Source organism: Papio anubis, chromosome 20 (assembly GCF_008728515.1).
Source record: "Papio anubis isolate 15944 chromosome 20, Panubis1.0, whole genome shotgun sequence".
In the NCBI taxonomy this organism is placed as follows: domain Eukaryota; kingdom Metazoa; phylum Chordata; class Mammalia; order Primates; family Cercopithecidae; genus Papio; species Papio anubis.
Window position 1 is genome coordinate 45,430,727 of NC_044995.1, and position 22,346 is coordinate 45,453,072.

The 22,346-nt window shown below is 46.1% G+C and overlaps 1 protein-coding gene and 1 long non-coding RNA gene across 4 annotated transcripts in view; both read left to right on the top strand.

Annotated features, from left to right (window-relative positions):
* The window catches only part of LOC110741881, a 28,351-nt gene extending 27,382 nt beyond the window's left edge, over positions 1–969 (top strand). The window contains exon 3 of the long non-coding RNA XR_002518865.2: positions 615–969. This is a non-coding gene — a long non-coding RNA (uncharacterized LOC110741881). The remainder of the gene's footprint in view (positions 1–614) is intronic.
* A 14,424-nt stretch (positions 970–15,393) lies between these two features.
* RFX2 (regulatory factor X2) overlaps positions 15,394–22,346 on the top strand; it is a 118,957-nt gene continuing 112,004 nt past the window's right edge. For 2 of the 3 annotated variants that reach the window (XM_003914743.3, XM_003914742.3), the window contains exon 1: positions 15,394–15,551. The gene's annotated coding sequence lies outside the window, so the exon portion shown is untranslated. The remainder of the gene's footprint in view (positions 15,552–22,346) is intronic. The other variant, XM_009193282.3, reaches the window with a different exon arrangement.

A 22,346-nucleotide genomic window follows, 5' to 3' on the forward strand; every position in this document is an offset into this window, starting at 1 on the left:
CTTCCTTCCTTCCTTCCTTCCTTCCTTCCTTCCTTCCTTCCTTCCTTCCTTCCTTCCTTCCTTTTTCTCTCTCTTTCTTTCTTTCTTTCTCTCTCTCTTTCTTTCTTTTTTTGACAGAATCTCACTCTGTCGCCCAGGCTGGAGTGCCGTGGCACCATCTCGGCTCACTGCAAACTCCGCCTGGTGGGTTCACGCCATTCTCCTGCTTCAGCTTCCCGAGTAGCTGGAATTACAGGCGCCCGGCACTGTGCCCAGCTAATTTTTTGTATTTTTTGTACAGACGAGGTTTTACCGTGGTCTCAATCTCCTGACCTCGTGATCTGCCTGCCTTGGCCTCCCAAAGTGCTGGGATTACAGGCGTGAGCCACCATGCCTGGCCCCCATTTATTTCTTTACAGCAGGCAGGCAGGGACCTGACAGCTCAAAGCCCACCAACACCAAGCTCAAATTCTCACACAATCCATTGCTATAAATATTGCACAAATAAGCATATGTTTAGTCGTTTAGAGCCTACCTACTTTGCATACCCCACAAAATTGCACCCAACACCTATTAATCACAGAGAAGACAAATCTTATAGCCATAAGAAACTCCAAATTATTTTTGCCTTTCAGAGTTCTATGATGCAGACTCTCCCCACCTTGCTACTGAATGACATCACCTAGACACTTAAACCCTGCCTCTAACTCTCCTCTGTTCCAGGAGCTCCTCTGGAAGGAGTCCTGCTGGAAGGGACATCGCCCACATGCAAACCTATCTAAGTGCCGTGCAATAAAGCTTGTTAGGCAATACTGCCATCTTGTGGTCCTGTTTTGTTTTGTTTTGACCAACCCCATCAGGAATCAATGATGTCCTAAGTCTTGGCTCCTGAAATTGCAATTTTCTTATCGTGTGTGTGTGTGTGTCTGTGTAAAAGCAAAATTAAGCCAGGCATGGTGGCTCACACCTGTAATTCCAGCACTTTGGAAGGCCAACACGGAGGGATCGCTTGAGGTCAAGAGTTTGAGGCCAGTCTGAGCAACATAGAGAGACCTCATCTCTCCTAAAAATGTGAAAATTAACGAGATGTGGTGACGTGTACCTGTAGTCCCAGCTACTTGGGAAGCAGGAAGATTGTTTGATCCCAGGAGTTTGAGGTTGCAGTAAGCTGTGATTGCACCACTGCACTCTAGCCCGGGCTACAGAGAGAAACCCTATCTCAGTTTAAAAAATAAAATACAGGAAGTTTTAATGAATTAATTTTTGTTATGTCTTGTGGTCTTTAAATGACACACATGTGACAGAATGCAGTGGATGTTGACAGTAGCAAGTAACACTGCTATGGCCGAGAACGTCTGAAAAGGTGTTCTCTGTGTGGCCAGGTGGCATCTGAAAAGCTCTAGTTCCTTGGTGTGTCATCTACAGCCATGAGCAGCCTCATCCAAGGCTCCCTTCAGGATGGCCAGTATGGAGTGAGGTCTGGAGGTGTGTCTTTGATCCCTACGTCTGACACTCGCTGTCCACCACGAACATCCTGTGTTACTGTGGATCCAGGTCCTGGAAGATACTGAAGGAGTCCATGTTCCAGGTGCCAAGGAAAGGCCGTGAAGCCAAGGTGCAGTTCTTGGAGGAGACCAGAAGGGGGCTCCTGGTGGATGCAGCGCCAGACAAAACTTCCAAGTCCCCAGCTTTACATGTATCAGATTCTTCTGTCAATTTGCAGCTGGTGTGCTCTTTCAGCCGGGATCAAGCCAGCAACTGGATGACTGTTCCAACAATGCATGCAAATTAGAGCATCATTATCATTTGAAGTGCCTGATGGGAAAACACTCAACTGGATTCAAAAAGCCATTTATATCATTACAATAACTTACTTCTTTTTTTTTTTGAGATGGAGGCTTGCTCTGTCACCCAGGCTGGAGTGCAGTGGTGTGATCTCAGCTCACTGCAAGCTCTGCCTCCCAGGTTCACACCATTCTTCTGCCTCAGCCTCCCCAGCAGCTGGGACTACAGGTGGACGCCACCATGCCCAGCTAATTTTTTTTGTATTTTTAGTAGAGACGGGGTTTCACCATGTTATCCAGGATGGTCTCGATCTCCTGACCTTGTGATCCACCTGCCTAGGCCTCCTGAAATGCTGGGATTACAGGTGTGAGCCACCGTGCCCAGTCAAGAATTTTTGAAACTTATATTTGTTAATGAATAAAGAAGAAGAGGGGTCCTTAGACATAATTTCACCTGTTATAATTTTTAAAGGCTTGTAGAAAATGGTTTGAAGTTTCTTACTGCTTGTTTGTGTGCGTAAAGTTTCTTGCCAATTGTGTCTGTTAAAAATTTGATGGGCCGGGCACAGTGGCTCATGCCTGTAATCCCAACACTTTGGGAGGCCGAGGTAGGCAGATCACCCAAGGTCAGGAGTTCAAGACCAGCCTGGCAAACATGGTGAAACCCTGTCTCTACTAAAAATATAAAAATTAGCCGGGTGTGGTGACAGGTGCCTGTAATCCAGCTACTCGTAGACTGAAGCAGGAGAATCACTTGAAACTCGGAGGCGGAGGTTGCAGTGAGCCGAAGTCTCACCACTGTACTCCAGCCTGGGAGACAGAGTGAGACTCTGTCTCAAAAAAAAAAAAAACAAAAAAAACCCTCTTTTTAAAGGATATTAGAAGAAAACCAAATGTCTGTCAACAAGAGAATAAACCTATAAATAGTGGTATATTTATTTAATGAAATACCACTCAGATTTTTTTTTAAAAGAATGAACAACTGATGCATTCAACAATATGAATGAACTTCACAGATATAATATCATACTAAAGAAGCCAGAAAAGGCTGAGCGTGGTGGCTTATGCCTGTAATCCCAGCACTTTGGGAGGTTGAGGCAGGCAGATCACTTGAGGTCAGGAGTTCAAGACAAGCCTGGCCAACATGGCAAAACTCCATCTCTACTAAAAATACAAAAAATCAGCTGGGCGTTGTGGTATGCACCTGTAGTCCCAGCTACTTGGGAGGCTGAGGCAGAAGAATCGCTTGAACCAGGAGATGGCGGTTGCAGTGAGCTGAGATTGCGCCACTGCACTCCAGCCTGGGCGACAGAGCAAGACTCCATCTAAAAAATTAAAATAAAATGAAAGAGTAAGCAAAATACATGTGGTGGTAGAAGTCAGAAGAATGGAGTAGAGGTATCTACTGGAAAAGGACAAGAGAGAGCCTTTTGGGGAGAAGGAAATGTTCTATACCTTGATCCGGGTGCTGGTGGTAAGAGTTCACACACACACACACGTAAAAAGTCACACATATGTAAACAATTAAGAATTGTGCACTTTGATGTATGTAAGTTATATCTCAATTTGTTTTTTTTGTTTGTTTGTTTTGTTTTTTTGAGACAGGGTGTCACTCTGTTGTTTAGAATGGAGTGCAGTGGCACAATTGTGGCTCACTACAGCCTCAACCTCCCTCAGCTCAGGTGATCCTCCCACTTCAGCCTCCCAAAGTCTGGGATTACAGGCATGAGCCACAGTGCCCAGCCTCCTGTCTCTATTAAAACAATAATAATAATAAAAGTGGTGCAGTTCACACGGTGATATCCTTAAAATAATGCAGATGAAGCCAGTGTCGTTTATAAAGATGCGAACTAGTTGCAAAGCCCCCACAGTCCCCTTTGTTAGATTGCCTTGCCAAGTTGTAAGATAAATCTTTGTATCAATTCTGAAAAGTTGCTAACATTCAGGCACAGAACCTAGACTAGGGAACGCACTATGTTACTGTTACAGCTTGGTTGTAATTAAGCTAAGAATTGAACATTCTCTTTTTTGAGTTCTTCTTCTTATTATTTTGAGACAGGGTCTTGCTCTGTTGCCCATCGTACAATGGCACAATCTCTGCTCACTACAATCTCAACCTCTCCAGGCTCAAGCAATCCTTCCACCTCAGCCTCCCGGGTAGCTGGGACTATAGGTCTGCATTGCCATGCCCAGTTGATTTGATTGATTGATTGATTGATTGATTGAGATGGAGTCTTGCTCTGTCACCCAGGCTGGAGTGAAGTGGTGCAATCTCAGTTCACTGCAACCTCTGCCTCCTGGATTCAAGCAATTCTCCTGCCTCAGCCTCCCCAGTAGCTGGGATTACAGGCGCCTGCCAGCATGCCTGGCTAATTTTTGTATTTTTAGTAGAGACGGAGTTTCACCATGTTGGTCAGGCTGGTCTCAAACTACTGGCCTCAAGTGATCTGCCCACCTTAGCCTCCCAAAGTACTAGGATTACACGTGTGAACCACTGTGCCCAGTCTGATTTTATTTATTTTTTTGTAGAGATGAGGTCTCGCTTTCTTGGCCAGACTGGTCGCAAACTCCTGGCCTCAAACGATCACCCTGCCTTGGCCTCCCAGCGTGCAGGGATTATAGGCAGGAGCCACCATGCCCATCCAGAATTGAACATTTTTATCTCTGTTTTCATAAAGAAGGCAGCTAGTATACTTGACAGCTTCTGTTACTGAAATTTTTTGTTTCTCTCTTTTTTTTAAACCTCTTTCATTCTCATTCCTTGCCTTTTTTTTTTTTTTTTTTTTTTTTTGGTCTGAGACAGGGTCTAGGTCTGTCACCCAGGCTTGAGTGCAGTGGCACAATCTCAGCTTACTGCAACCTCCACCTCCGGAATTCAGGTGATTTTTACGCCTCAGCCTCCCGAGTACCTGGGATTAACAGGTGCCTGCCACCACACGGGCTAATTTTTTGTATTTTTAGTAGAGATGGGGTTTTGTCATGTTGGCTAGGCTGGTCTCGAACTGACCTCAAGTGATTCACCTCCCAAAGTGCTGGGATTACAGGCATGAGCCACTGTGCCCGGTTACCCCTTTCATTTTCTCTCCGACTTCTCCTTTTTTTCCCTCCATTTCTCTTTTTCCTCTTTCCTTTCCTTCTTCCTTGCCTTTGAGGTTAATATGGAACACAGGCACACACAGCCATTCTATCCTTCTGCTCCCTGGTTGCCTGGAAGTGGTTAATACCTTTGGCTGAAAAAAAAAATGTTTTTGTTTTGTTTTGTTTTGTTTTGTTTTAAAAAAATGTGTTTGATGTGTATTCAGCTTGCCCCTTCGAAGGCTGTTCGGGGTCACAAGCATTTGCTGTGGAAATGATTCCATGTTGCAGAGAAACGTGGCAGCGGACAGCGACAAAGCCACAAGACAAATAAAAGATCTCTGCGGCACTCAGGTGCTTTTTACACAAAATCCGCTATTCAGAAGCCCCGTCATTATGGAAATTGTCCTTTTATGCTACCCTTGAAAGGATCAGATGCTCAAACTCAGGTTTGTACCAAGTAAGAGGCTCTTAAAACCACGCATCGGTGCGTCAATGGCCTGTAAAGTTCTAATAGTGCTGGTTAATTAACAGTCATCAGTTAAATAAAAACAATCAATTAGGGAGAAGCTCGTCTGGGAGAAAAAAAAAATTAGTTTTAACAATCACCAAGGGTAAATTGTTTCAAGGAGACCTGGACATCTCCCAGGAAAGAGGCAGTTTTTGTACCATTCTCATACCCGAACTGGTTTTCACTGGCCCTGTGGTTTTACTAATTCTTCCCTTGTAAACGTGCTGTCTAAACGTTTTTGTTTGAGGCAGGGAAGGATGGCTTATGATTGTAATCTCAGAACTTTGGGAGGCTGAGGCCAGAGGATAACTTGAGCCCAGGAGTTCGAGACCAGCCTGGGCAGGATGGTGAGACCTCGTCTCTTTAAAAAAAAAAAATTGGCCGGGCGCGGTGGCTCAAGCCTGTAATCCCAGCACTTTGGGAGGCTGAGACGGGCGGATCACGAGGTCAGGACATCAAGACCATCCTGGCTAACACGGGGAAACCCCGTCTCTACAAAAAAATACAAAAAACTAGCCGGGTGAGGTGGCGGGCGCCTGTAGTCCCAGCTACTCGGGAGGCTGAGGCAGGAGAATGGCGTAAACCCAGAGGGCGCAGCTTGCAGTGAGCTGAGATCCGGCCACTGCACTCCAGCCTGGGCAACAGAGCGAGACTCCGTCTCAAAAAAAAAAAAAGAAAAAAAATTAGCTGGGCTTGGTGGTGGTCTGTAGTCCCAGCTACTCTGGAGGCTGAGGTGGGAGGGTCCTTTGAACTCAGGAGTTTGAGGCTGCAGTGAGCTGTGACCATACCACTACTCCAGCCTGGGTGACAGAGCCAGACCTCATCTTTAAAATAAATGAATAAATAATTTTTGTTTGATTTTATTTTGTATTTTAGCAGAAAAATATCTTTATTTTATCGTGCCATTTGAGTTCTGTGGCAAAAAAAAAGATTGAAAAATAATATTTGTGCTTGGTAAACGCACATAAAAACATGCAGACAGACTCAACCACATGAAAGGCTCTTCGATGAAAGTTAAGCCTCCCTTCCACTGTTTTGTATATCCTTAGTGTATTTTTTTTTATCTTTCCAGAAATATTATCTGCATATACAAGCATGCTGCAGAAGGGTGCAGAGGAGGCGTGGTACAGGGTGGAGGTGAAGCACTTGGATTTTAGACACGCTGCTTCAGCTCGAATCCCAGCTTTGCAATTTGCTAGCTAGCTCTGTAAGTGTGGACAAATGACTGAACCTTTCTGTACCCCAGTGTGGTGGGCTGCCCCTACATGGGACCCCCAGGGTCCCCATTGTCTCATGTTCACACCCTTATCTAATCCTTCCCTTGAATGTGGGATGGAGTCTTGCTCTGTTGCCCAAGCTGGAGTGCAATCTCAGCTCACTGCAACCTCCACCTCCTGGCTTCAAGCCATTCTCCTGCCTCAGCTTCCCAAGTAGCTGGGATGACAGGCGTGCACCACCATGCCCAGCTAATTTTTGTATTTAGTAGAGACTGGTCAGGCTGGTCTAGAACTCCTGACCTCAAGTGATCTGTCCACCTCGGCCTCCCAAAGTGTTGGGATTATAGGTGTGAGCCACTGCATCCAGCCTCACTCACTTACTTTTTTTTCTTTTCTTTTTTTTTTTTTTTGAGACGAAGTCTCACTCTGTCACCCAACCTGGAGTGCAGTGGCACAATCTTGGCTCACTGCAACCTCCGCCTCCTGGGTTCAAGCAATTCTCTGGCTCAGCCTCCCAAGTAGCTGGGATTACAGGCACCCGCCACCACGCCCGGCTAACTTTTTGTATTTTTAGTAGAGACGGGGTTTCACCATGTTAGCCAGGATGGTCTCGATCTCCTGACCTCGTGATCCACCCGCCTCGGCCTCCCAAAGTGCTGGGACTACAGGTGTGAGCCACTGCGCCCGGCTTTTTTTCTTTTTCTTTTTCATAAAACAGCAGGCAGCTCCACAAGAGGTCAGCTCTCCTCACTTCCCCAGTTACCAGCACAACATGTGCACCTCGGCCCAGAGGAGCCCAACCCAGCCCACCTGACCCCGGCCTGCAGTGCCAGGCACCAGGTTCCAATTATCTTTCGTATATTGTTATTGTACTCTACAACCTTGCTGAACTTGTTTCTTAATTATAATAGCGATTTGGTAGGATCCTTAGGATTTTCTGTATACAAGATCATATCATCTACAAATAGAAGTAGTTTCACTTCTTCCTTTCCAATCCAGTAGCCTTTTATTTCTTTTTCTTGCATAGTTGCCCTGGCTAGCTCCGTCAGTACAATGCTGAATAGAAGTGGTACAGTGGACATCCTTGTATTGTTTCTGACCTAAGGGGGAAAGTATTCAGTATTTTTGGTTGTTTTTTCTTTTTTTTTTTTTTTGCCAATAAGTACTCTAATATTAATTGTGGGATTTTCATAGATACCCTCTATTAGGTTGAAAAAGTTCTATCTCTAGTTTCCTGTGCTTTTATCATGAGTGTTGGATTTTTGTCAAATGCTTTTTCTGCATCTATTGAGATGATTATATGGTTTTTGTCCTTTATTCTACTAATATGACTTTTAAAATGTTGACCCAACCACTTTTACACTCTTGGGATACATTTGACTTAATCATAGTGTATAATTCTTTTTATACGTTTCTGGATTTGGGATTGAGGGTTTTTACATTTATAATCATAGGAGAGATTGGTGTGTAGTTTTATTTTTTTATTATAATGTCTTTGTGTGGTTTCGTTATCCAGATAATACCAGCTTCATAAAATAGTAGAGCTAAGTGTTTCCTCCTTTCCCATTTTAAGACAACAGATGCTCCTCAACTTATGATGGGGTTATAGCCTGATAAACCCATTGTAAGTTAAAAATGTTGAAAGTCGAACCATCGTAAGCTGGGGACCATCTAGTTTGTGAGGGATTGGTGTTAATCCTTCTTTAAATATTTGGAAGAATTAACTAGTATAGTCACATGGTCCTGGGCTTTTTGTGGAAAGTTTCTTTTGGATTACTACTAATTTCTTTACTTGTTATAAGTCTATTCAGATTTGCTATTTTTTATTGAGTCCGTTTTGGTAGTTTGTGACTTTCTATGAATTTGTCCATTTCATTTAGATTATTTTTTGGTTACGGGGTCTCATTTAGTTTATCTAATTTGTTGACATACAATCACTCATAGCATTGCTCCATCATTCTTTTTATTTCTATAAAATTAGTAATGATACTTCCTCTTTCATTCCTGATTTTAGCAATTTGAGTCTTTTCTCTTTTTTTCTTGTTTAGCCTAGTTAATGAAAATTTTGTTGATCTTTTCAAAACACCAACCTATGGTTTTGTTGACTCTCCCGATTTTTATTTCTCTATTTTGTTTTTTCCTACCCATATGTTTATTATTTCTATCCTTCTGCTAGCTTTGGGTTTAGTTTACTCTTCTTTTCTCAGTTTCTTAAGGTGGAAGGCTATTGATTTGAGATCCTTCTTCTTTAGTAAGATAGGTGTCTGACAGTTGTATATTTCCCTCTGCATTAGTTGCCTCCACAAATCTTGGTAGGTTGTGTTTTTATTTTATTTTTCTCAATGTGTTTTTCTGTTCTTTTCTTTTCTGTTTTTAAATGGAGTCTCACTCTGTTGTCCAGCTGGAGTGCAAAATGGTGTGATCTTGACTCACCGTTCACTGGAACCATTCGCTTCCCAGGTTCAAGCCATTCTCCTGCCTCAGCCTCCCGAGTAGCTGGGATTACAGGCATGCGCCACCACACCCAGCTAATTTTTGTATTTTTAGTAGAGACGGGGTTTCACCATGTTGGCCAGGTTGGTCTCAAACTCCTGACCTCAGGTGATCCACCTGCCTCAGCCTCCCAAAGTGCTGGGATTACAGGTGTGAGCCACTGTGCCTGGCCCTTAATGTATTTTCTAATTTCCCTCATGATTTCTTCTTTGAGATTGAAGAGTTTTACACATTTTAGATGGTTAAGAAATACATAAATACTATAGTAAATATGACACATTGCCATGAAAAAAGCCTGAAATTTGCTTGAGGAAGTGGCTATTGGAGGACTGCAGCTTGTGAGTTATTGTGAAAAGGCAGAAAATCATCTGTAATCAGATGGAAAGTTGTAATGCTAGGTGTAGATAAATGTGGCTTATAATTCACAGGAAGCTGAGCTGGCTGGTAGATATTTCAGATGTGTGTTTATGCATATTTTGTGCAGTCCTACACGATTTGGTCCAGACAGGTGCAGTTTTCTATTTACCTAGTGTTTCTTGCAGACAAAATTGTGCATAAGGAAGGCAAAATCCACATTATGCTCAAATTGTTTGCTATTATATCCACCACTTTGGGACTAATTCACATTTCAAAGACAAGCATTCTAGCAGAACGGAGCATACAAACCAGCTACAAGGCACCTCCTGTCGCACCCTAAAACGTTATCCCTCACTCCCCACGTCTAGTCCACTAGAGTGTACTTCCAAATGTACCCTCAGTCCACCCACTCATGTCCACCTCCGCTACCAGGTCCCTAAACCAAGCCACCATACTTTCCCACCCAGGAGAACTGGGACAGACTCCTAGGTTCTCTCTCTGTCCCTTTTATCTCCTACAATCTGTTCCCCGTGAGGTGGCTCAACTGAGCTTTTATTTTTATTTTTATTTTCATTTCTATTTTTTGAGATGGAGTCTCTCTCTGTTGCCCAGTCTGGGGTGCATTGGTATGATATCGGCTCACTGCACCCTCTACCTCCCGGGTTCAAGCTACTCTCCTGCCTCAGTCTTCAGAAAGCTGAGACTACAGGTGTCTGCCACCATGCGCAGCTCATTTTTGGATTTTTAGTAGAGACCGGGTTTCACCATGATGGCCAGGCTGACTTCAAGTAATCCACCCGCCTTGGCCTCCCAAAGTGCTGGGATTACAGTCATAAGCCACTGTGCCTGGCCTCAACCTAGCTTTTAAAATTATAGTTTAGGCTACGCATGGTGGTTCATCCCTGTAGCCCCAGTACTCTGGGATGCCAAGGAAGGAGGATCAGTGGAGGTCAGGAGTTCAAGACCCTGTCTCTACCAAAAAAAAAAAAAAATCTTGTATTTAACTAGCCTTGGTGGCAATGCCTGTAGTCCTAGTTACTTGGGCAGCTGAGGTGGGAGAATCCCTTGAACCCTAGAGTCTGAGGATGCAGTGAGCTATGATCGTGTCACTTCACTCCACCCTGGGCGATAAGAGTAAGAGTCTCTTAAAAAATTAATTAATTGACAAAAAATAAAATCACAGATCGGATTACATTCCACCCACTCCTCCCTGCACCTGCCCCCACACACCCCCTTGCTTAAAATCCGCCATGGGGGCTGGGCGTGGTGGCTCATGCCTGTAATCCCAACACTTTGGGAGGCCGAGGGGGCTGGATCACTTGAGGTCAAGAGTTTGAGACCAGCCTGACCAACGTGGTGAAACCCCATATCTACAAAAAATACAAAAACTATCTGGGCATGATGGCGGCACCTGTAATCCCAGCAACTTGGGAGGCTGAGGCAGGAGAGAACCACTTGAATCCAGGAGGGGGAGGTTGCAGTGAGCCTAGATGGTGCCACTGCACTCCAGCCTGGGTGATAGGCGACTCCATCATTAAAAAAAAAAGAGAAAAAATTTAAAAAAGAAAATGCTTTGGAATTAGATATAGGTGGTGGTTGCACAACATTGTGAATATACTAAATACCATTGAACTATTTCCTTTTAAAATGGCTCATTTTATGGTATGTTAATTTCACCTTAATTAAAAAAAAATGTGTGGCACAAAAGCAGGACTCATAAGAAGTTGCCACTTTTTGGCTTGTCTTTTGCTACTCTGTGCTTGTTTTTTGAGCTAACTGGGGCCACAGTTTCCACGTCTGGCCAGGGCTGGAAGCGGGAAGAGGTCTAGCTTAGCTAAAAGGGTCAACCAGCAGTCCCAGGACAGGCGGTCACCTTACTCCCCAAGATTACAACTTGAGATCGCACCACTGCACTCCAGCCTGGAGTGCAGAGCGAGACTCCATCTCAAAAACAAACAACAGCAAAAACAACAGCAGCAACAACAAACCCTCCATTGGTTTCCCAGTGTGATCATGACTTCTTCCCTATAGCCTCCAATAAAATGACTGCCATCATATCATCCCCTGACTCACTCGCCCCACCCACTCATTGCTCTTCCCCTTTCACTTGGCTCTGGCTATGCCCAAGGACCTGCTTTCTGTTTCTTCCACATCAGCTTTCACCCCAGGGATTTTGAATTCCAAACTATTTTCCTCTGTTCCTCGTTATTCCAACGTTGCCTCAAATGTCAGCTCCTTAGAGAGACTCAGGGTGACCAACTCTTCCCGCTCTGGGGATTTCCCGGTTTTAGCACTGAAATTCCCATATCCTGGGAAACCCCTCAGTCTTGGGCCAAGCAGGATTGTTGGACGTCCCAGGGAGATCATCTCTGATTGCTCTATCTAAGATAAGGTCCACCCACCCACTTCTCCCACCAAGCCACTACTGTATCACTTTCCTATAGGCATGGGAATTTTACCTTTTTTTTTTTTTTTTTTTTTGAGACAGAGTCTCGCTCTGTTGCCCAGGCTGGAGTGCAGTGGCTGGATCTCAGCTCACTGCAAGCTCCGTCTCCCGGGTTTATGCCATTCTACCTCAGCCTGCCGAGTAGCCGGGACTACAGGCGACCACCACCTCGCCTGGCTAGTTGTTTTGTATTTTTTAGTAGAGACGGGGTTTCACCGTGTTAGCCAGGATGGTCTCGATCTCCTGACCTCGTGATCCGCCCGTCTCGGCCTCCCAAAGTGCTGGGATTACAGGCTTGAGCCACCGCGCCCGGCCTATTTTATTTACACTTGTGTCCTAGCACCTAGCAAATAGTAGGCTCTATCTATCTATCTATCTATCTATCTATCTATCTATCTATCTATCTATCTATCAATCAATCATCATATACACTATATATGTGTGTGTGTGTATGTGTGTGTGTGTATATATATATATGTGTGTGTGTATATATATATATATGAGATAGATTCTTGCTCTATCTACCAAGCTGGAGTTCAGTGGCATAGTCATAGCTCATCGCAGCCTAGAATTCCTGGGCTCAAGCGATCCTCCCACCTCAGCCTCCTGAGCAACTGGAACTATAGGTGTGCACTGCTGTGCCTGGCTAGTTTATTTTATTTTTACAGAGATAAGGTCTCACTATGTTGCCCAGGCTGGTCTTGAACCCCTGGTCTCAAACAATCCTCCTGCTGAGTCCCTGCACTTGGACCTCAATAAATATTTTTGACTAAATTAATAATTGAATGAAAGGGACTGATTACTGTAGACCACTTAAGTTTAAGATTCTGTCGCGTGGCCGGGCGCAGTGGCTCCTGCCTGTAATCCCAGCACTTTGGGAGGCTGAGGCCGGTGGATCACTTGAGATCAGGAGTTTGAGACCAGCCTGGCCAACATGGTGAAACCTTGTCTCTACTAAAAATACAAAAATTAGCCGGGCGTGATGGCAGGCACCTGTAATCCCAGCTACTGGGGAGACTGAAACAGGAGAATCGCTTGAACTCAGGAGGCGGAGGTCGCAGTGAGCTGAGATCGTGCCTCTGCACTCCAGCCTGGGCAACAGAGACTTTGTCAAAAAAAAAAAAAAAAAAAAAAGAAGAAGAAGGAGATGATGAAATCAATTTAGAAAATCACGGTCAACATTTTAATTAAAATGAAACAACAGGAAATATCAGAGTGCATTAAAGTATCATTTCATGGTACTTTAGTTACAGAGAGTTGCCTGCTATAATCATTTTGTACAGATTTACAGTATCATTTGTTTCAGTTATAGACGTTTGTGTGGACTGAGCCCCTAAGTAAAATGTATTGTGGCTCAAGCCTGTAATCCCAGCACTTTGGGAGGCCGAGAGACAGAAGTGGATCCGAGGTCAGGAGATGAACCATCCTGGCTAACACAGTGAAACCTCGTCTCTACTAAAAATACAAAAACTTAGCCGAGGCGAGGAGTGGCAGAAGCCCTGTAGTCCCAGCTTCACTCAGGAGGCTGAGGCAGGAGAATGGCGTGAACCAGAGGAGGCCGGGCTTGCAGTGAGCTGAGATCCGGCCTGCACTCCAGCCCTGGGTGACAGGCGAGACTCCGTCTCAAAAAAAAAAAAAAATGTATTTCCTGCTGTATGCTGTGGTCAAAAATGTTCGAAAACCACCCGTCTAGTGATCAACAACATGCACTATGGCACCCTGAACTAGTAGAGAATCCATCCACTGCAGCTGTTTTTGACACTGGAGCCGATTCATTCTTTCTGGGCCTCAGTTTCCTGATCTGAAAAATGGGGATAGGCTGCTTGTAGTGAAACAATACCTGTATTTCCAGCATTTTGAGTCCAAGGCTTGGCAGATTGCCCGGGGATGGGAGTTGAGGCCAGCCTGTCAGCATGAGTGACCCCGTCTCTACTAAAAATATAAAATTAGCTCAGCGTAGTGGCAGTTGCCTGTGACCCAGCCTACTCCAGGAGGCTGGGGCAGGAGAATGGCGTGAACCGGGAGGCGGAGTTGCAGTGAGCGGGATGGTGCACTGCACTCCAGCCTGAGTGACAAGAGCTGAGACTCCGTCTCAAAAAAAACTAAAATAAATAAAATTAAAATTAAAAATTAAAATTAAAAAATGCTTAGATCACTTTCTGGCACGTAACAATTTAATCAGTGTTCACTAATATGATTTCTTGTTGAATGAATGAGTGGAGCTGAAGCTTAATCTCCTGCCTTTTCTCAGTACAAGTTGTTGTTTTTTCTCCTATTGTTTCCAGCCCCTTATCTCCAGAATAACTATATGTTTACTTCTTTATTGTGTTTGTTATCAATGTTCCCTCGCTAGAATAAAAGCTCTATTTTTTTTTTTTTTTTTTTTTTTTTGAGGCCAGTCTCGGCTCTGTCGCCAGGCTGGAGTGCTGTGGCAGGATCTCCAGCTCACTGCAAAGGCTCCTCCAGGTTCCCATGTCCTGCCTCAGGCTCCCGAGTGGCTGGGACTACGCCCTTCCACCCCTCACGCTTAATTAGTTTTTTTAGTATTTTTTTCCAAGCCAGGGGCGGGACACGTGTAGCCAGGATGGGAGTGCCGATCTCCTGACCTCGTGATCCGCTCCGTCTGAAGCCTCCCAAAGTGCTGGATTACGGAAGCTTGAGCCACCGCGCCAACATAAAAGCTCTGACACATAGAGAGCAAGGTCTGTTTCTGTTCTACTCTGTACAGATCTACCAGCTTGACAGGAGGGTTGGTGAGTTTTGGCAAACGTTTTCTGTAAAGGACCGTATAGTAAATATCTTAGGCTTTGCGTGGGACATGCCGTCTTTGCGCAACTACTCTACTCCTCCAAGCTGTTCAAGGAAATGGGCGTGGCTATGTTCCAATAAAGCTTTATTTACAAACCCAAGCAGGCAGAATTTGACCCGCAGGCCACAGTTTGCCAATCTTTAAACTAGTTCAAAATACTGGACCCACTACAATAAAAGAGGGTCTCCTATCAGGTTCAGACCCCACAAAAGCTCCTTTTGATAGTTTCTTTTAACCATGTAAAAATATATATATATGTTTAAATTTTCAGCTGGGGGTCCGTGAAAAACAGGCCGCGAGCCAGAGTTTGCTGACCCCTAATCAGACTGTCCCGACATGTCTCACATTCCTCCTGTGGGGTTAACGAAGTCCCTTGGGTCCCCTAAAACTAGACTTTCCCAAAACGCGCCACCAACCCCCGGCCCGGCGCGCGCCTCGGGTTTGCCAACCCTCTGAGCCCAACGCGCCTCCCGCCAAGACCCGCCCCCCTTCGCGGCGATTGGCCGAGTCTCGCCCCTTTTCCGCCAGGGAACGCCTCCTCCTTCTGACAGACTCTGCAGGCAGCCAATGGAACGCCACAGGGTCTCGCGCCCCGCCCTCTTCGGGCCCGTTGGAGGCGGGCGTGGGCGGGCCGTTATGAAGGTGGGGCGCGGAGCCTGGTAACCGTTGCCGGTAACAACGCCCCGCCCAGTCGGGCGGGCGGGCTGCGCGAGGCTGGCTGGCGGCGGGAGCCGGAGGAGGAGCGGCCGCCGCCGCCGCCACCGCCGCCGCCATAGAGACTGTAGCCGTGGAGACTGTTACTTACCAACGGGGACCAACACGCAGCAGCCGCTGCCGCCGCCGCGGGAGCCGCTGCCCGAACTCCCGGCCCGAACTCCAGGTGACCGATGCGACCGCCCCGGGCCCAGCCCGGCCGGGGAGTATGGGGGGCGGCGGGGACCTCGCTCGGGGAGCCGGGGGAGCGGGCAGCACGTCCCCGCCGCTCACCCCAAACGTCCGGGGGGTGCAGCCGCGGGACCCGCCTCCGCCACCCCGTCCCGCGCGCGCGGCGGAGTTTGGGGGGACCCTGGCGACGCCTCCACTTTCCTTATGGACCGAACGCGGGGGAGGTGCGGTGCCGTCGCCTGACTTTTTACAAAACTTCCTGAGGTTGGGGCGTCCGGGGACCCCTTTCTCACGCTTACCTTCAAACTCGCCGAGTTGGGGGCGCCCCGGGAATGTCTCTCAAACTTCTCAAACTCCCTGAATTGGAGGCGCTTGGGGACCCTCTTCTCACTTTAACCCCCCAGATATCTGAGTTGGGGGCACCCGAGGACCCCTCTTTTACTCATACCCTCGAATTTTCTGAATTGGGGGCCCCGGGGGACCCTCTTCTCACGGTTACTCTCCAGATCTCTGAGTTGGGGACGCCCAGGGACACCTCTTTTACTCATACCCTCAAACTCCCTGAATTGGGGGCACCTGGGGCCCTCTTCTTACTTTACTCCCCAAACCTCCGAAATTGGGGTGACCCCAGAGCTCTTCTGTCACTCTTAGTCGCAAACTTCTTGCCTCGAGAGGACCTCGAAGACTCCCTTCTCATTTTTACCCCAAATTCCTAGATTTGACTTGTCCTGGGGACCCCCTTTTTAATGGACTCCCAGACATACTGAATTTGGGGGCACCCCTGGAACCCTTTTCTCATTCCTTAACTAAAAGCTGGTGCGTCTGCCCTGGAGAGAACCCCTCTTGTCCTTCTCACCTTTTCATCCCAAACTCCCCTAGCGAGCTTCCCCGGGAACCATTTCTCACCTTTTCACCCCAAATTCTCGCGTTCAGGGCTCCTCTCTCTGACACCTCCTCCCCTTCTCCCTGTGACCCCATATTCCTGAGTTTGGGGGTTCGTGCGTCCGCCAGTCTTTCCACGTCCCCCCAAGAAGCCCCTCCGCACGTCCGCAGCTCTCCTCTTAGGACTGATCTGGAAGGGAGAAAAGTTTCACCAAAGCGAGTGAAACTTTTTCTTTTTTTTTCAATTTATTTATTTTCTTAAAGAACCTAAACTGCTCGGGGCATTTTCTCCGAGGTTGTGCGAGTGCGTGTGTGTGTTTGTGGATTTAAACTCCACCCCTTCCCTCCCCCCCCACCGCGGTCGCGGGCGCGCACACACACTCTCACACACACACACACACACACACACGCACTCACACACACACACACACTCACACACTCACACCCCCAATGCTCATTGCTTTCTTTTTCCCTCCCTCGGAGAAGCCACCGCGCTCCCTCGCCACCAGCCTCCGGCTCCGTTCCTTCTGGTTTTCCTCGCTGCTCCGCTGGGAAAGTTGGGTTTTCCGATCCTAGTGTCTATTTCAAGGGCCGCAAGCGCCCGGGCCATTCTGGCGGCTGCCGGCGGCGCGGTTCATCTTCCTATTTTAACCTCCTGGTTGTGCGGCCAGAATGGGGAAGGGAGAGGGCAGGATGAGCGCGGGACCCAGGGCGGGCTGCCTTACCCCCACCGCCCCCCTCCCCCAGGCTTTATTCCTACTTTGGGGTGTTGTTAGCATTGCGCCTCCCTGCAATTATTTTCCTGTTTTGTACCATAAATGACCAGCTCAGGCTTCGATGAGTTCTTTTCCCTCTCAGTCAGCTTCATCTCTGCAGGTCCGAGGTATCAAACCTCGTACAAGCTTCGTTCTCTGTTTCAACTAAGAGTTCCCCAACAAAGTAACAGTAATAATAATAATGACACAAAACAACAACAAAGACTAAAAAAAAAGTTTGCCTGTACATGTTATTGACGTGTATTTTATCTTTTTACATCATGCCCCGAAACATTGTTTGCTTGTGGAAAGATCCTTACCTCCCGCCCTTCTCTGGATAAGGAGGAGGGGGCATCTGTGCTTTCTCCTGCTCCAGTTTAAAGACTTGAACTGACTGTAAAATAACCTTAGAAACGGCAACTCACCTACTCTGACCAGAGAAGTAAGAGTTTATGGTACCCTCCCCTAGGAAAATAATTTAAGTTCTTGAATGAGTAGGGCTTCTTCATCAACAGGCGTGGTACGGAAGGCAATTCATAATGCATGATGGGAAAGATCACTGGTTCTGTGACTGTGTGACAGTTCAACGGACTTGGGTCGGGAACGAGTTCTGAAATAGTTTGCCCCTGCAGGAAAAGCAATACTGAATTATTTTAGTTTTTTAAGTTCATTCTTATAAACCACTGAATCTGAGAAGAGACAGACAGTTATTACCTCAAAAACAGGACAAGTTCTTTGAAATCACTTGATCTTTGCTTTCTGCATGAAGGGCATGCATTACCTTAATGTATGTGTGATGTGTATTTAAATATAACAATATCATATAATGTATATGTGATGTATGTTTAAATATAGATACTCATCTTTTTTTTTTCTTTTTTGGAGACGGAGTCTCGCTCTGTCGCCCAGGCTGGAGTGCAGTGGCCGGATCTCAGCTCACTGCAAGCTCCGCCTCCCGGGTTTACGCCATTCTCCTGCCTCAGCCTCCCGAGTAGCTGGGACTACAGGCGCCCGCCACCTCGCCTGGCTAGTTTTTTGTGTTTTTTAGTAGAGACAGGGTTTCACCGTGTTAGCTAGGATGGTCTCGATCTCCTGACCTTGTGATCCGCCCGTCTCGGCCTCCCAAAGTGCTGGGATTACAGGCTTGAGCCACCGCACCCGGCCTATACTCATCTTTTAACATTGGTTATTATTGAAGTACTGTTAAGGATGGTTCTGTTCACCAGAAATGCAGATGCTGGGGAATTGTTTCTCTGGGTCTTATTGCTTAGATCTAATTGTTTAGTTTTACATTAACGTTATAATCAATAAAAATATTAAATTGGCTTAACTTTAATATTATAATCGAGTCACAATTTTAAATGCACCTGTGGATTTTTTTTTTTTTTTTTTTTTGAGACAGAGTCTCACTCTGTTACCCAGACTGGAGTGCAGTGACAAGATCTCGGCTCACCGCAACATCCACCTCCCAGGCTCAAGGGATTCACCTGTCTCAGCCTCCCAAATAGCTGGGATTACAGGTGCGCGCCCCTACACTCAGCTTATTTTTGTATTTTTAGTAGGGACAGGGTTTCACTATGTTGGCCAGGCTAGTCTCGAACTCCTGACCTGAAATGATCCACCCGCCTTGACCTCCCAAAGTGCTGGGATTACAGGCGTGAGCCACCCGTTTTCGGCCCCCTGCACCTGTGGATTTTTATAGTAGCTAATGATTGTTTTGGTCATGAAATTCTGGGGCCAGAAGGAACCACATCTTATATATTTGTTTCTGAAGTTGACAGCTATTTATTAAATATTTAAATATTTTTAATATATATTTGAAATATTAAAACATGTATATATATTTATATATTTAAATATGATAAAATCTAAATATAATATAAATATATTTTAAATATAAAATAAATATATTTAAATATTTACAAACTTTTAAACAGTATGCCCCCATACATACACACTTACTTGTAAAATATGAAACTTTGGAAAAACAAAGGGAAGTTCTCATCTTGCTTGTCAAGACACTCACTAAACTACAGGAGAGGAGAATGCGAGTCTGTGGGCCCGTCTCTGAAACTACGGGTCCAGGGTACTCCCACTAAACATAGCTGTATTTCTGGACTGAACTATATGAATATTCACCTGAAGTGGGGAAGAGAAGGACCATAAGTAACCTCATGTCAATTCAGGCCAGCTTTTGTCACCAAGTGAGTCCAGGCCAAATTTACAAAAAAACTTCCAGTTTTCAGAGTTTCCTGGATTTCAGTATTATTGTAAGGGGTTGTGGGCTTACGTATTTTTTAAAAAGATGTTTTGACTCCCGCTTTAGAATGTAAATGGCGATGAGCTCCTCTGCTGGTCGTGTTCTCATGCTCTCTCATGTAGACATATGCCTGGCATAGTGAAAGCTCTTATTTCGATGGATGGATGGATGGATGGGTGGGTGGGTGGACGGACGGACGGATGGATGGATGGATGGGCAGGCCGATGGAATATACGCTGGGAATTAGAGAGAAAACTGAAAACCACCTACTTGCTTCTTGGAAACTCTAAGGTCAGCAAAGGAATCCTCATAGGAAAAAAATATAGGGGAAGACCCAGAATGAAGGGGGTGAAAGGGATAAGGGTAGGTGAAGGAGGAGTGGGAAAAGGTCCAGAGAGAGGCCCTAACAGGTCTAGAGGGAACTGGAGCCTGGGAAGCTCCAAACTGGGTTAGGATTCTAAACTCTTCTCTGCAGAAAACATCTATCCAGCTGCCTGCTGGGCACATCCAGGTGGATTCTGATAGGCACCTTAAACTTAAGGTGGCCAAGCTGAGCCTGTCATAGTCCCCCCAGATCTACTACTCCCAAAGTATCCCCCAAACTCCTTAGTAAGTATCAACTCACTTCTCCCCATTACTCAGGCCAAACCTTGGGATTGTCCTTGACTCCTCTCTCCCAAGCCATCAGCAAATCCTGTTGACTCCACCTTCAGTAGTTACCCAGAACCTGACCATGCCTCGCCACCTCCACTGCCAGCCCCTCTGGTCCAAGCCACCAGCATCTAGCCCAGATGATTCCACCACTGGCGCTCGGCAGTCTCTCCTCAGCCCAGCAGCCAGACAGGGCCTGTTAACCCTAGGGGAGGGGGTGTCATGTTAAGTTCTACTTCATATCCCTCAGCTCCAAACCCTCCGATGGCTCCCATCTCACCTGGAGCAAAAACCAAAGTCACCCCAACTCCATTCCCCGCCAAACCTAATACCTCTTTGACCTCATCGCCAACCTAGATGCCTTCCCCTCACTGGACTTCCACCCTGCTGGCCTCCGGAAGCTCCTTCCAGCTCTGCCTGGAAAGCTCTTTGCCCAGGTATTTGGAGGGCTGGCTCCCTGACTTTCTTCAGGCCTTTTCTCAAATGTCACCAGGCCACCCACTTGAGAATGGGTGCTCTCAGCCTCCTCCCCTGCTTTCTCTTGTCTCAGCGTTTATTCCTATCTAACACACCATAAGTGATACATATTTATTTTATTATCACTGTCTTCTTGTTAGAATGTCAGCTCAGTGAGGGCAGGAACTTCTATCTGTTTTATTAACTTCTTTTTTTTCCTTCTTCTTTTTTTTTTGATTCTGAGACGGGGTCTCACTTTGTCACCAGGCTGGAGTGTAGTGGTGCAATCTTGGCTTACTGCAACCTCTGACATCCGAGTTCAAGTGATTCTCCTGCCTCAGACTCCCGAGTAGCTGGATTACAGGCATGTGCCACCACACTCAGCTAATTTTTGTATTTTTATTAGAGACTGGGTTTCACCATGCTGGCCAAGATGGTCCCAATCTCCTGACCTCGTGATCCGCCCGCCTCAGCCTCCCAAAGTGCTGGGATTACAGGCATGAGCTGTTTTATTAACTTCTATATCCCCAGGGCTGAGAATAATTTTGGTGCTGAGTAGGCAATTGAGAAATATTTGTGAAATGAATAAACAAATGGTTTCCTTGACACTTATGGGGAAAGCATATGTAGAAATGAAGAGCTGGGAGCTGCATTGGGTGTGGTGGCTCACACCTGCAATCCCAGCTACCTGGGAGGCTAGGGCAGGAGGATCGCTTGAGCCCAGGAGTTTGAGACCAGCCTGGGCAACATAGTGAGACCCTGCCCTTAAAAAATTTTTTTTTAGTTAAGAATTGCTCATAGGCACCTTAAGCTCATATTGCCATCTCTGAGTCAGTAGAACTCAAATTGGATGAATCTGGATGAACGGGGGCAGGGCAAAGAGGAAAGGAAAAGGTGCAGGTCATAGTGCTGGATGTTGTAGACCAGGGCTTTGGAGCACAGCAGAGAAGGGGTTAAATTGTGGCGCCACCATTTATTAGCTTAGTGGCTCTGGGGCAAGATTTGACATCTGTGAAATCGATAATAATAGCTCGTGTGGTTGCTATATTAGAAATAATTTCTATAAGCTATTTAGCACAGTGGCTGGCATCTACTAGATGCTCAGAAAAAAGTCAGTGTTATTATTATTATTATTAGGATGAAGCAAATAAGTAGTAAGTGGCCTGGGATGATCAGTTTTTTATTGTGGTTTCCTGACCAGTACCAGAGGCTAAGGAGGCATTTAGTAAATACATCTTGCTTGATTGAGTGGTCGGGCCCCATGCTGTCTGTTTTAAGGTAGGAAATCCCCTTAAATTAACCTGGAAACTCATGGGTACTAATGTGTCCCTCTGCAAACACAAGTGCTTCATAAGAACAAAAACAACATGAAAAGTTGTTGGAGTCCTACATCTTGATTGTGGCATGGGCCCCTCTGAAATGACTCCCCAGACATCACATTTGTGATGGGTTTTGGGGAGTGGCCAGCTCTACAGATGAGAACATTTTAAAACTGGTTTCCCTTCTGTGTTATCACTGGCTCTTGGATGCCAACACGGTCGGAGTCTGGAAATGAGCCACTTGGAGCTGAGGACTGGCCTGGTCTTCGTGCCAGGACTTGAGTTGGGCCCTTAGGAGCAGACAGCCTGGCCTTGCTGCACCTCAGTTGTTTTTTCCTGAAAGTGCATTCCTGTTTTATGATACATAATGTCTTGCGTGTTTGAAAACCCTGTTGTATGCCCTGGCAATTCCTTATTCTTATTTTTACTGTTTGTGAATTTCATGACTTTCTAAAAAATACAGTTGA